The sequence below is a fragment of the Xenopus tropicalis genome, chromosome 8 (assembly GCF_000004195.4).
Source record: "Xenopus tropicalis strain Nigerian chromosome 8, UCB_Xtro_10.0, whole genome shotgun sequence".
NCBI classification, from domain to species: domain Eukaryota; kingdom Metazoa; phylum Chordata; class Amphibia; order Anura; family Pipidae; genus Xenopus; species Xenopus tropicalis.
Window position 1 is genome coordinate 88,420,136 of NC_030684.2, and position 13,812 is coordinate 88,433,947.

Sequence of the window (13,812 nt, forward strand, 5' to 3'; positions counted from 1 at the left end):
ATTATTTCTACGTGTTTTTTAGCAGAGGCAATTCTTAGTATTCTCTATGGCTAGTGATGGGCGAAGTTTTTTGCCAGGCATGGATTCGCTGCAATTTTCCGTGTTTCGCCATTGGCGGATTGTTTTGCAAAACGGATGAAAAAATTTGTTGCGGAAAAATTCGCTGTGCGTCCAGAAATTGTCGCAAGTAGTTGCAGTTGCAGGCATCAAAAGTATAGTTGCGTGTCCAAAAATTGTTGCAAGAATAGTCGCGGGCGTCAAAAGAATAGTCATGTGTCAAAAGAATTTTTTGGGCAAAGCAAAACGGGACAGATTCGCTCATCACTATCTATGGTGGGGTATTTTTTGGAGCTTAGTAGCTGTGAAAAAGTAGCTGCTACTAGTAGATCAGTGTGTCTTTGCCCTTACTGTGTACAAATGTGTTCTAAAAGCACTTCAGTTGGATATTTTCAGGAGGCCTAACAATTCTTGTGCTTTGTGCTGACATTTAATCACACAGGCCAACTTATTACACATAGGCAATGGAGGTGACTTAGAAGAAGGAAGTGGGCAGCCAAAAACTTTTAGGTTGGTGTATCCCTGGGAATCTGGATAAAATAGAGCCATAATTAAGAAAATTTTTTCTTATACTGATTGTATTTGGTTTGGTTACAGGCTGTGCATGGCAGGCTTCTAGTAGCAATGGAGCAGTCATTACACCTGGCTGGTTGAATGGGGCCATGAGATAAGCTTAAATGACCACTACTACAGAATATATAATTAGCTATAAAAGGGCCTGGGATGGCCTGCAAAAATGCTTGTCAACATGGTCTGAGCTGAAATATATTATTAAAAGCAGTATTGTACTGAAAATATTGAAGGTGCTTCTCATTAATATTTGGATTTCTATTTTATTTAATTTTTATAGATAATTATATATTATTTATAATAATAACTTCATGTTTATATGAATTTTTATATATTCACTATGTATGGACCTTTGGAAAGGTCTATATGGTGTTTAACAAATGTCTTTGTGGGTCTTCTTAATTCCATTCCAGTTAAGTTTTCCTTATTGGAGGTTTATTTCATTCATTTGGTTTTTTGTTTTGGAAGTGGCCTGGATGTAGCAAAGGGGGCCTGAATCTTTTCATAACAATTTTTTCTGTCTTTCTCTTTCTCTTATCATATAATCATTGTGTAAATATTTCTGGCACATAAATATTGTGCTTTGAAAAATATTACTGTTATAGTAGCACCTTCTGTATGGGAAGGTTTTGGTAAGGAAGAGGAATCTCAAGTTTGGCTTATTCAGATTTTTTCCTGTGGGTCAGATCCTGCAATACATTTATGCTCCTATTTTTTCCTGTGCAATTCCTGTGACATTGTGTCTATTATTTCTGCTGAAAAAGGGGATTTGAGGCTTAGAAGATCACGCGTTTTAATTGGAGATGTTTGTGTCCTGTTTTTCATCACCAGGAGCCCTCAATTACCTAAGCTCACATCTGACTGATGCATTAATACATTTTTGTCCTCTTGTGGGGCTACATGGAGCCACTGGGAGAACATTCTTGTTTTCTGAATAGTGTACATTTGGAAACTGATAATAAGCTAGTAGATGATCTGTGAAAAATGAACTTTTTGGATGCTCATTCAAAATGGGATGAATAGGGGTCTGAGACCTGGCTGCTTAATAGGAATCAGTTCTTTCATTTAAAGGTTTCTTATCTGGACAGACTCAAGTTGTCATTTTCTTGTTTTCTGAGTTTTTACCTTAATCATTTTAATGCGGTTATAAATATATAGTCTTATTCTAATGCAGCTGTGTTTTTTAATCATCCAAGGTTACCATGCTTACTTGGCTCAATGCTTTCCTTTATTATTTCACTCTCTGAACAATTCTTTCTTATGGTACATGATAAGGGGCTTATTATTATTCCATAGCATTTTTATACAAATTAAAGGCAGCCTGTCCTTCAGACATAAAAAGCTGTAAAATAAAAGTCCTTTTTAATTAAACATGAAATCCAAATTCTTTTTTTTTTTCATTAAAACATCTATACATCTTATAAAGGATTTTAAAAATCTCAATTGTCAATGATATAAGGTATAAAACAGGTTAAACTGGGACCCAGAGGTGGAGATATTAATAGTCTTCTTATTGGTCATTTGGATTTACACACTAAGGACTAAATTTTTTTTGTGGAGTATCTTGCTTTTATTGATACTGTATATTAATATCTAATATAGAAATTGTATTCTACTGTTATGGACAGCTCTTTCATGCTTTCATATGTTTATAATATAAAATATATAATATGGGATAGACTTGATAATACCTTTTGTTTTTAAATTTGTACCAAAGCCTTTCATGTACACACATGTGAATATCTGAATAAGAAACAGTTATGTATGCAGGACCAAGTATTACATTAAATAAGACAACAGTGGTTATGTCACTTTAAGGTAGATTGAACTGATTGATATCATGCATGGTGTTTCTGGGTATGTCACCTCTGATGACATTAAATGCATTAAGTGCTAAAGATATTACTGTCTTCTCATTGTGAATGTCGTACTGATTCCTTTTATTTTCAAATTGGCAAATAAATGTATGTATGTATGTATATCTTTATTTATAAAATGCTACTTATGTATGCAACGCTGTACAGTAGAATACGTTAATACAAACAGGGGGTTGTTAAAATAAAAATAGATAAATACAGTATAAGTATAAGTATAACAATAAATACAAATAAATACAAGGTACTGTTGTAATAAGTTTAGAGTCAAAGAGACAAGAGGATGGAGGTATAGAGCCCCATAGAGCTTACAATCTAAAAATAAATAAATGTGAATGCTTTAAGAAAAAGAAGATTTGGACTGGTATGTTTGCGCATCAGTTCCTATTCTGGCCCATGAGCAAAGTTTTGGGATGATACAAAACTTGACTTAATAGCACTGTTCAAAATATGGCACCTGCTACCTTGCTGTGATTGTGAATTTGTGTAAAGTAAAGTTTATTTTGCCTGGCTACAACAATAGAAAAGTAATTGGAATTATTTCTTAGGGTGACAGGTTCATTAATTATACTGATGAAGACAAATGGATGTTGTTTGTAAAATACAGCAAAATACATCCCCTAAGAAATCAAAAACTTGGCCTATAACTCCCAGGTGCTTGCCTCTGGCATCTTTGGTATGTTCCAGTTCTGGTGCTCTGTGTTTCACCTTCACACTGGGTTAGATGACAGAACAATGCTCTGGTTGTGTGGTGTTCAAATTCAGTAAGTTCTGTGTGTTAGAGCTTTATACCACATATGCCAAGTATGAAAGGACATGGGCCAGCTCCTGCAACAGGATAGTAATAATGCCGCAGGCTAGAACTCAAATGCATCCCTTATCTGAGGGAATGAAACAGCAGGTACCTTAAAAATATAAGTCCTGGCTTCTCAGACAGTAGGCTTCTTATCTCTAAATAAAAACTGTGAAACACTGTAATAGGTAGAAAAAGATATAGACAGAGACACTGTCATAATGTGGAAGATAATGTTTAAACAGCATTATCATCAAATATACCTTTATTACTTAATAGGTCTTTTGTTCTCAAATACTTTCCCGTGTACTACTTCTTGGAAATTAAAAAGTACCTGTATATCTGTTCTGGACTACACATTAAATTCATCCAATGGCACTCTATTCTGCTGGACTGATTTTAAAAGATGACCTGAAACTGACATATTTTTCTATTATGAGGTTTTGAGATATCTTAAAGGGGTTGTTCACCTTTTACTTAACTTTTAGTATGATGTAGAAAATAATATAGTACAAGACTATTTGCAATCGGTTTTCATTTTTTATTTTTTGTGGTTTTTGAATTATTCAGCTTTTTGTTGGGCAGCTTTCTAATGATGAATTTCAGCAGGTATCTGGTTGCTGGGGTCCAGTGTACCCTAGATACCAGGCAGTGGTTTAAATAAATGACTGGAAGATGAATAGGAGAGGGTCTGAATAGAAAGAAAAGTAATAACAACAACATTGTAGCCTCACAGAGCAATAGTTTTATGGGTGCTGGGGCCAGTGACCCCCATCTGACAGTTGGAAAGAGGTAGAAGAAGAAGACAAATAATTAAAAAATTATAAAAAATATAAAATGAAAACCAATTGAAAAGTTGCTAGGAATAGGCTATTCTATAACATACTAAAAGTAAATTTGAAGGTGAACAACCCCTTTTAAATCTATTGGTCACAATACTCTATTCTTTACAGATGAAAAGTCCTGCTCTAAATATTATAAAACTCATAGAAAAGTATGTTGCTGGCTACCCACTCTGTGTCATTTCTTCACTGTATGTGAGACAACTGCTGTTTATGTCATCGCCATCCACTTTTCATTCTCTCAACTTAAGGGATACATCTGTTAGGTCACAGCATTTGCAGACTTTTTTTCCTTGATATTTACTACAAAAAAAAAAAAAATTAATAAATGTAATAAAGAGCAAAGTTGGCTTCCACTCTAATAGCCAATACTTGTCATTAAGTACTTTTCTTTTAAACAGCAGCCCAGTGAATGCACTTTCCCACTTGTTTACACAAGATTACTCTCCCTAGAGCACCTAGGAGTACCCGTATCTTGCATAGTGCCCACTATAGTCTTGTTCCACCTCTGACGCAGCCAGCTAGCTACTTACTTACATGTGCCAGAATTCTAAAAATCTGCAACGTATTCCTTATGTATTTTTCTGCCCCAGATGTGCTAAGCTGTCAAACCAATTCTACTCTGTCAAGATCACATAAAGAATAAAATGAGATCTCTGAAATCAATCAGGAAAAACTTGGATAATGTCCAATGAACTTTGAAAGTGAAAAGCTATGAAATAGGTGAAATAATGAGCTTTGTAGAAAACGCTGTTAATTAGGGGACATAAATCTTCTACAGTACGTAGAAAAACACTCCGCAAAGTCATTTCATATATCAAAAAATAGCAAGTTGTAACCATGTCTGAAGTAGGTTAACCTACATTCTTGTACAGTAAGGGAACTAGCAGAAAATCTGGCAGATGAGATGTGATGCAGTTTTTATTTGCCTGTAAGAGGTTGCCTGTAAATGTATATGATGACTTATAGTGATTTAAGAATTGAATACATTTATTATAAATGTTATAGAGTTACTGAGAAATATTTATATATTTTATATTAAATAACATAACAATTGAAAATATTATATGATGAACAATACTGTATATGTCCTACTGTGAGGATATTAGAACTTAACAACAAGTTGCCTGACCAAATAAAGGTACAGGGAGAATTGTTATCTGCACCACAAGTATCTTAGGTTAAAATATGCTGGTATGGAATAGAGGTAGATTTATTAACTAATTTAGATTAATGTATTTTCTTAATTTCATATTTCATAATTAGTACTTTTTCCACTTTGGAAGTGTTGGATCACCTATTGCTATATTACGGTATTTACAAATAACCCCTCACCCCTCACATAGTCCACTCTGACTGTGGAATCAATTAAATGTACAGATTTATATGAAACAAAAACCATAAGCTGAAAAAGCTTGATTGCTAACTTATTTATGAAAAAAACTTGCTTAAACTTGTGTAATAAACACTAACCCCTCACACTAAAATTACATTTTGCTCTTCATTTTGCTCTTGAGTCTGTAAAATCTCAATTTTGTTCTTGAAAATGTGAATTTTAAATATTAGCCTGATTTTGAAAATACACCTCTGACTTCTACAGAAATTTCCCAGCTTTTAGATGTTTCTTTTTCAAGGTCGTCCAAGGCCTCATGCAGGGGCATGAAACTGATTGATGCTGATAAAATTCACAGAATATAGCACTTTAAGTAAGAGGGATATAGGAGTGACTGCCTTTATTGTACGTATTATACCTTTTGTTTCTTGGCACCCAGCTTTAATGGAGTGCAGCTTTCAAAAGGTTCTTTGTCTGCTCACTCAGTCCAAAACCTAGAAAATAATGGGATTAGAAGAATTACATGATTACTCATTGAAAACTAGGAAGCACAATTCATAATGTATAAAATATAGAATAATTATGTGACTATGGTCCATACCTATATATATTAGAAAGAAAGAAAAAAGGATAAAAAAAAATGCAGTGGTTGGAATGTAAAATTTAGCTTCTCTGACCTTAGAGGTGAAAAATGATTCCTCAATTGTGTTGTTAGGGCTGCCTAAAGCATTCCCCTTTTACCTTCCTTTGTGAATGTTTTTATGACCTGGTGCTGCCAAGTTTAATCACAGTAAAATGGCCTATTCAATTACCTTTAAATTGTACTGTCGAGTAAAACTGAGTGTTAAGAAAATACAGGGAGGGAACAGTGAGTTGTAATAATTAGCAAAAGAAATTACATTCTAATTACAAGATAAAGGTTACCAAAATATCAAGCTATATTATGTTAGAATTCACTGTTGCTATTATTCTGAAATCAGAACGATGAATACACCTATTATTTTAAGTTTCCATTTCTCTTCAAAGAGCATACCTGAGTTAATCTGATGAGTTTTTGTAAGAGAATTCTATTGAAATGACTGTATATACCAAATTTTTAACTAGGCTGTAACCCTACAGACATGTTCCAGAGGTCTCAAAAGCTCATAGAGGTAGTCCTTGTAATGTCTCAAGGCACCAAAGTGGTACCTATATAAGGATATATGATAAGGAGAGTGTTTAAGCAGAACTGCCAGGGCATTATTAAAGAGGATGTAAAGCTTGCGTGGCCATACAAGGTACGATTTGCACTTTGGCAAGGTCACCAAACAAGCAATTCTTTCCCCCCATTATGCCCTTGGTGGGCAATATCATGCTAATGTAATCATTTGGCCCAGGGCATTGCAATGAAGGGCATAGGAAAAGTCAGAGTGACGACCACATCAATAAGCCGATGCGGCCCCCGATTTGACAAAAATCTAACCTGTTCGATCGACATCTTTTCTATTTTTGGCCAGATATCAATGGGAGGGCTGTCTTAAGGACCCTAATCGACAGCTGATGTCTGCAGTGTAAGGCCACCTTAACATTTGTCAACAGAAGCAATGGTGTAACTTCAAGTTAAGTAAAGTGACCTATTCTACCAAGATATATTGAAATTGCTAAAACTAGGCCCCCTAGATTCCTGGCCCCCAGTACAACCACAGGGTCTGCTTTCTTCTGTAGTTACCTCCGTAAACTAAAGTCCTTTGTAATAGTAAAGGATTTAATATCTAGAACTCAATATTTAGCTCACTATATTTCTAAAGTTCATTTGCTTTGCGGATCAAAATGTGACACAAGAAGACTCAGACAGGCTCATTTATGAACAGATTGTGACCATTGTGTATTGACTGGGTTCTCATGCTGGCAATGTGATTATTATTAGATCAATAGAAAAAACAGAATTATAAATATAAAACTGAATATGATTTAGAATCATATATTTAGTTGGGTAAAATGAGTCACATATTATTTTGCAATTTATTCTCAAGTATAAATATATAGTTTATTTTTGTCTTGTTTCAAGAAAAACATAATGGAAAAAATGTGGACACAGAAAAAAAGTTTTTTCTGAAACCTTGAACAATCAGGATTTAACAAAAAATTCTTACTAGTAAAAAATTACTAGAAAAAAACATGGTATGTGAAAGCTGGCTATGTTGTATATAAGTCAATGGGAATATTTTCCAACAACATTATTCATTTATTTATTTTGCCAGTTTATTAAAATATTTATGTTTTTTTAGCCTCATTGAAAAAAATGGAAGTCATTTAAAGAAAAAAACAAAAGTAGCCAAAAAAACTCGGCAATTAAAAGCTGGAAATGGGAATAGTCAGTGGGAATAGTCCCAAGCAATTGTATTTATTTAATTTTTTCAGGCTCGTGTAACATGAATGAAACAATATGATTCTCACTGGCAGGCAACCATTATCTGCAAAAAACCTGAACTTGACTTTTTGGTTATAAATTTCTAGCATTTGAATAAAGTGAAAAGATTAAAAGCCCTGTTTGGAGGCATGTTTTCCATCTTTGCAGTTTTTTTTCCCCAAATCTTATATTTTAATAAACCAACCTTCCGTGTTTTAGATTTTTTGCCATTTTGTCCTTTTATCCTTTTGTCCTACACTCACTCTCATCTGATTCATTATACATTTTATACAGGTGCTGAGTTTTACCTGCAACTTACTTGCTTTCAAGGTTAAAACTCCCAGATGGTTGCCCTTTTATTCAAAATTTAGTATTTTTGCTATAGCTTATCCATGATCAGTGACCAGCTCCATGTTGTAGCTCCTATCCTCCCCAGCTACTGTCATGTGATCCAAATGGTGGCCAATAAAAAGGGCAACCATTTAGGAGTTTTAACCTTGAAATCAAGTTGTAGGTAAAACTTAGTATAATGAAGCTGAAGCAGTAGAATTTTTAATAAATCAGATAAAATGAGTGTAGGACTGGCCAGAAGGGATGACTTTGACGTAGTTGGCCAACTTGAAGTATATGCAATATATGGACAAACAATCCCTGTTTTGTTTAAAGGGGAGGGTATTTTTACTAGCTTAGTGTACATAATGTCCTATATTTATTGATAATGGGTAAGTGCAGAGGATCTCTTGTCCTCTATCTTCCATTTTCCTGAAAGTACTTTTCATGATGGTTTATACATTAAATTGTTTTAGAATGCACTGTTCTGAATTGTTGTGAATCAATATTTACAGTAATAGATAACATCATTATAGATCAAACAGAATAGACTGTTCCAAAATGATTATTCAGAGTCACATAACAAAGGAGGTTCCATTTGAACTAAATAAGATAATGTACCAATATATTTAGGCAGAGGGCTAGTGTTATGTGCTTAGAATGCAGCCAAGGTGGTTTTCACTATATACATCATTTTGTTCATTTGGTACAACTAAATTTCTTAGATAATCTCTGCTATAAAATGGTTACATTTTAATAAACTGTAGATTACATCTCTCGTTCAGTTATTGATTCTGCCCAAACACTTTTCGAGGCTAGATCTCAAAAACCCCTGGATGCGCGGCAGACAATCTACCAGTGTTCCACTGTTTTTCTCATGTCAGAGTAATTTAGATGCTTGAATATCTAAAGTTGCCATTCCAGATAAAATGACAGGAGAAAAACACAGCTGTTTTCCAGTTTATGAAGCTAAATCAGTAACAGCCTAACTTACTTTTCAATGGCTCAACTTATCAAGTTATTATTGCACATTTGTCAGTTTACACTTTAGTTTTGAAAAATTTTGTTTTAGCCATCTCTATTCAAAGGGTGAGGGAAATCGAGCTGTAATGCTATATTTATTCAATGAGAAATACTGCAAAATGCTTTTGATGTTGTTTTACAAACAAGCCAAACATCTTACAAATCATTTGTTTTATTTTAGCTGCCAAGCTAGAATTTATGTTTCCATGGTATTCTTTTAGCAAATAAACATAATCTATAATATAGATATGTTTTCTTTAATGTATACATATATGTAATAAATGATGTTGGTTTTAGTACAGATATGGGACCCATTATCCGGAATGCTTTGGACCTGGGGTTTTCCGCATAAGGGATCTTTCTGTAATTTGGATCTCCATACCAAGTCTACTAAAAGATTATTTAAACATTACATAAACCCAATAGGAAGTTTTTACTGCCAATAAGGAATAATTATATCTTAGTTGGGATCAAGTACAAGGGACTGTTTTATTATTATAGAGAAAAGGGAAATCATTTTTAAAAATTAGAATTATTTGCTTATAATGGAGTCTATGGGAGATGGCTTTCCTGTAATTTTGAACTTTCTGGATAATTGGTTTCCAGATCCCATATATGTATATCAAAAAGGTATTTATGTGAAAGCTTGAAAATCATAGGGACTGATTTACCAATTTTCAAATTCGAATTTTTGACACAATTCAGTTTTTTGTGTGTTTTTGTGTCATGAATTCGAATTAAGGTTTCCAAAACCTTTTCCAAAAGAATTTTTCAGAAAAATTGCAGTTTTTAGGTTAAGAAGCAATGTGAGTGTGTCTGTGTGTGTGTGTGTGTCTGTGTGTATTTTCCCGGCAGACTGACAAGGGCCCGCCCACCGCTGTGACAAATATCCTTCAAAAATCTGGCCTTCCAATTTTTTTATATTCCCACTAACTAACTAGAAACTCGTATACCCCAGCCCTCATTGGCCACATTTGTGACAACTAAGTAAACAACCAATAAAATCCTGGATACCACCCCCATCTAGGGAGGACGGGTGGAGAACTTTGCTTTCTTACTTGCTACCATAAAATGGTGGCAAGCTAACCTCTCCTCAAGCTAAAATGGCCACCTACTCCTCCCCCCAGTATCACCCTTCCCATTCAATTAAACCCACCTATTGGGCTCCGGCATGGGCTGAGCCTGGGTCATGCTGCCCCTCCTCCAAGCTGGGCTGCTATCCGTGGCTTACTGGTCAGGTTGTACCTGCCCACCTTTATATAATAATAATAAAAGAGCCTATAATTAAGTGTCAGATAGACATGAAATGCGTCAGGCTTTATGAGATGAGTGTAAAATAAAGATTTTTTCTTTTTAACCTTCACTTTTGATCACTTTTTTGATTTCCAAAGTGCCCCCTTTTTTTCTTTTTTTATTTCTGCGCTAAAGGCTTGCCCATTCCCTTGAGCTGAGGGTTTGGGTTGGAGCACCTAGATTATCCTTTTTACTTTGGTGAGTTCTCTACAGTTTATGGAAATTAAATTACTAGACATAAGTGTTTGTTTCCATTGCCCTTTAGAATGCAACTATAGGCATTTTTTCATGAAAATATGATGTTCCTTTAAGGTAATACAGAATTCTGTGAAGAAAGGTAAATGCAATGTAATGATGCATCTTGTAAATCACAATATGGTTTTACATGCTGATGTAGCTTAGTTCCAACCTCAACCATGGTGCACACACTTAAAGGAACAGTAACAGCATGAAATAAAGGGGTTGATTCAATAACACTTATTGCATGCTTTTTTGCCTTAAAAAGCATGCGATAATTAAGTCCCGATTCATCAAAGTCATTTTGCATGTGTTAAGACGCATATCACATGCACAAAAAAACGCAAAAAATCGCAATGCGTTATTTACCTTGCATTTCATTAATTCTCGCATAGAAACACTACTAATGCATGATTCACAAACACATATGAAGCGTTAAACGAGCTAAATATCACATTAATCTATGCGAATATTAACACCTACTTGGGGTAGGCGGTACTTAAAGAAAATTGTGGTTTGTGAGCTTTTGGCAACACAACATGGACTTTGCAGTGGGATTTTTTCAAGTATGTGTTGGCCCTAGAGTCATGCAGCCTCCAGTTTTCAGGGAAATGGTCATTTTCAGAACAGTAGTTTTCTAAAAGTAATGGTTATGTGAGTAAAATCGTGCGCTAATATAGCAAGCGGCAAAATATATTGTGCACAACAGGAAATAACACATGTGGCGGGAATTAACGTATGAAAAACGCTCATCGGAAGATAAATAATGCAAAGAACATTGCATCTTAATTATGACACGTGTCCTTTTAGTGAATAGAGCGTTAAGACGCATGCTATAAATAGCGCTCATTTTATTGCCCTTTAGTGAATCAACCCTTAAGTGTATAAATGTAAATAACATATAATGTGCTGTTGCCCTGCACTGGTACATCTGGTGTGTTTGCCTCAAAAAAAGACTATTATAGTTTATATAAACAATGCTGCTGTGTAGCCATGGGGGCAGCCATTCAAAGGAGAATAGGCACAGGTTAGTAAGCAGATAAAACATAAAACACCATCATATTCTATAGAGCTTATCTGTTATCTGATACCTGTAACCTGTGCCTTTTCTCCTTTCTAAGCTTCCCAGGCACCCCCTGTGATTTTTAGACTTGGCACATGTGCAGTACAGAACCCTTCAGATGGGCTGGTAGAGTGCAGGCAGTGCAGGCAAATATACTGTATATGCTTATTACTTGCATTTTCAAGTGAATATATTTATCTCTTAATATGCAAAGTTAGCAACTTAAAAAATGTCTATATTGGCTTGTTAACAACCTGTATCACAACAAGCTTCTTGACATGACCGAGCATCACTACAACTACATTCCAGGGGGAGGTAAATGAGTGGCATTCGGTGGAGAGAAAGACGTATTACAGTCACTGTAAACCCTTTCTTGGTTTAACATTAACACTTCTCCATGGGGGTTATTTTGGTCCCCAGCCTTTTTAAAAAGGTGTATAAGGGTGTAAATCAGGGGTGCCCAAAAGGTAGATCGTGATCTACCAGTAGATCAATTTAAAGTTTCTGGTAGACCTCGAGGTGGAATGCAGTGGGATGACATCCAGCCACTCCTTTTTTCCCCCCAGCATACTGGAGCTTTTGAGTGTGGCTGCTCAAGCCATCCCTCTTTGTAGTTTCATCCCAGCATAGAAGATTGTCCCCACTGGGCTGCTGTATATATTTGTTCACACTTTATATATGTAGTGCAAACTACAAAGTGGGCCATAAAGAAAGGAAGTAAAAGCTACTACAATCCTTCACATTAAACTGAAAAAAATTTAAGTTGGCACTTGTATAATGTTATGTGGGCATTAAATGTGATTTTGGCACTGCATTTATATATTGCTATGTGTATATGTTAAACATCAATTGATAATTTTTCTTGCTTATTGCTCCAAATGATAGACATTGCACTATTTTAACCATGGTAGATCTCATGACGGAGGCCAAGTGGCAAGAGTAGATCACAGGGTGACAAAGTCTGGGCACCCCTGGTATAAATGAATATATACTCTGATTTGTAAATACAGCCAGTGTAATAAATTGGACAGCACTATCCTTGAAAATAAATGAATATCCCAACCCACTGAAATTTCAGATATACAAAATCAATTCTAAACGGGTTCTCCACCTAAAAATTGTTTTTGTGTAATGAAAGAAAATGAAATTTTTAACTACTTTCTAATAGACATTAATTACAATAATTCAAGTTATTTGTACATGAAATTTATATTGAAAGCAGTATTAATCTGGTTTGTGTATAGTCTATGCACTCCTGGCTCTCACTCCCGAAACAAGCAGAAACCAGTTGATAAACAGACCTGGAGAATAGAAAGGAATAAACAAATATTAATTTAAACTGCAATTTAAAAATACAGGTATAGGATATGTTATTGGTAAACCCATTATCCAGAAATATCCAAGTTATGGGAAGGCCATCTCCCATAGAACCCATTTTAAGCAAATAATCCTAATTTTGAAAGTGATTTTCTTTTTCTTTATAATAATAGAACATTACTTTTTACTTAATGGTAACTAAACTGCATGAATCCGTAATAGTGGCAAAACAATTCTATTGTTTTTTTTTTAATATTTAAATAATTTTTTAGTAGACTTACGTTATGGTGATCCAAATTACGGAAAATCAAAGCATTCCTTATTATATTTCCTAGTGAGCATAAAACCAATAAAATTGTTAATCAATGTATGTTGGAAAGGTGATAAGAATTACATTATTTCATTGTGCAAACAGAAAAAAATAAACTTTCTGCTATAACATCAATAGATGTCTCATATAATAGCTCCAACACAGCAATTATTAAGATATTAGATATTCAACAACACTAATTTACTTTATTCAGTAAAAACAAACAATAGATCTAACAGTTAGGGGCACATTTACAAAAGCACGAACGCTTGAGCGTTCATGCGAACGCTCCGAGCGTATTTTCGCCGATTTTTTCAGGCGTCCGCACGACTTTTTCGTATGGCGCACGACTTTTTCGTACAGCGCACGACTTTTTCGGAC